This window comes from Octopus bimaculoides, chromosome 12 (assembly GCF_001194135.2).
Source record: "Octopus bimaculoides isolate UCB-OBI-ISO-001 chromosome 12, ASM119413v2, whole genome shotgun sequence".
Lineage (NCBI taxonomy): Eukaryota > Metazoa > Mollusca > Cephalopoda > Octopoda > Octopodidae > Octopus > Octopus bimaculoides.
In genome coordinates, this window is record NC_068992.1 from 39,099,555 (window position 1) to 39,101,732 (window position 2,178).

Sequence of the window (2,178 nt, forward strand, 5' to 3'; positions counted from 1 at the left end):
TATGTGCATGTGGTGTGTGTGCGTGTGGATGTATGTGTATGTGGTGTATGTGTATGTGGTGTATGTGCGTGTGTATGTGCGTGTAGTGTGGTGTGTGTGTGTATGTGTGTGTAGTGTGGTGTGTGTGTGTATGTGCGTGTGGTGTGTGTGGTGTGGTGTGTGTGCGCGCATGTTTATCGGTGTTTCTGAGTGGGAGAGAGAGAGACAGTGAAAGGAAGGAGTGATTGTGTTTATGTGCGTGAGCGTATCTCTGTCTATGTGTGTGTGTGTGTGTTGTAACTGAGAGAGCGAAAGAGAGATGGGTGAGAGAGAAAGGGAGAGGGAGGGAGTAAATGTGGGAAAAAGGAAGTGGGAAGAAAAATGGGTGAGAGAGGGAGTGGGAGGGTGTAAGAGTGGGGCGAGAGGGATAGGAATTGTTTATAAGTGCGCACGCGCGCGTGTAGGTGTGTCGGAGAGAGAGAGAGTGATTATGCATATGCGTGTGTTCGTATCTGTGTGTGCGTGGGTGTGAGAGTATAAATGAGTGTGTATGTGTATGTGTGTGTGTGACTGTGTATGGGTGTATGAGAGCGAAAGGGACAGAGAGAGAGAGAGAGAGAGAGAGAGAGAGAGAGAGAGAGAGAGAGAGAGAGAAAGAGACAGAGGCAGACAGACAGACAGACAGACAGACAGAGAGAGAGAGAGGGAGAAACATGGGGAAAAAGACAGAAGGTGAGAGATAGAGGGAGAGGGAGAGAAAAAGTGAGTGAGAGAGTGAGTGAGAGAGACAGAAAGTGAGTGAGAGAGAGAAGAGGAGAGAGAGTGAGTGAGAGAGAGAAGAAGAGAGAGAGAAGAGGAGAGAGAAAGAGACAGAGGGATAGAGATGGGGAGAATAGAAATGCGTACATACATGCATATATGCATACATGCCTACATACAAAAGCTCAATACCATTAAGTACAGGACATCATCAACGAGTGAAAAATACGCAGACACACGAGAGATGAGTACAGGACAAAATGCTAAAAAACATGACTCGCTCGTTAGTTGTCAACTGTTTTACTACTCTCTATTTACTACTCTCTAATGCCAAAAGAAGACAACTCTTCATCAGTTGTCGACTGTTTTATTGGTCTCTATTTCGTGCTTTCGATGACAAGATAGGAAAACTTCATAAGGCAGCAGTATCCAGAAATTTTAAAAATATAAAATTTGTGGAGAGTTAGGGCTTCGAACGAACAAACAACAACAGAGAGGACGTACAAAGGAAACAATCGACGAAGACAAACATTAAGGGCCATTGGGCCAAGACGAATTGTAATGGGTAACGTATGTAGTGAGGCGTGAGCAACAGACAAAGGGGAAGGGGAACAAGAGAGAGGATGAGAGAAAGAAACAAAGGGAGTGAAGAGAAGGAAGAATGAACGAAAGATAGTTGGGAGTGGGAGAAAGACAGGCACGGGACAGCAAAGAAGGAGGGTGAGAAACAGAAAATATAGGGGATTATAGAGGGATAGAGAGAAAGAAAGAAAACAGGGTGGAGTGGCAGAAATTATATATAAATATAAGAACTTACTGTAGACAAGGCTGCGTAGCGTTCGATTATAAATAAATAAAAATAGACACTAAGTACAGGATATCACAAACGAGTGAAAAGTACGTAAACACATGAGAGATGAGTACAGGACAAAATGCTAAAAAACATGACTCGCTCGTTAGTTGTCAACTGTTTTACTACTCTCTATTTCGTGCTTTTGATGACAAGATAGGATTGTATGTATGTAAGTATGTATGTATGTATGTATGTAAGTATGCATATATGTATGTATGCATGTATGTATGTATGTATGTATTATTATTATTATTATTATTATTATTATTATTATTATTATTATTATTGTAATTGTTATTATTATTATTTTATGTTTGACTTTTGTTTTGCATTTGTACAAGTTGGATCCAAGTCTCACCCAGAGACCTCAAGAGACAACAAGTTAGAAGTTCATGTAGGTATTATGCCTAGGGTACCATATATTTGAATTTGTACAGTTTTGTTCTAGTGAATGTTTAAGAAACCATAAGAGAATTATGTGTTTGTTTTAAAATTTGAGATCACATAGACAGTAGTTTACGTAGGATATGGGCAGTTCCCATGAGCACTATCTTTTGAACTTCAGCCATTTTGGGGTTTCCTGGTAT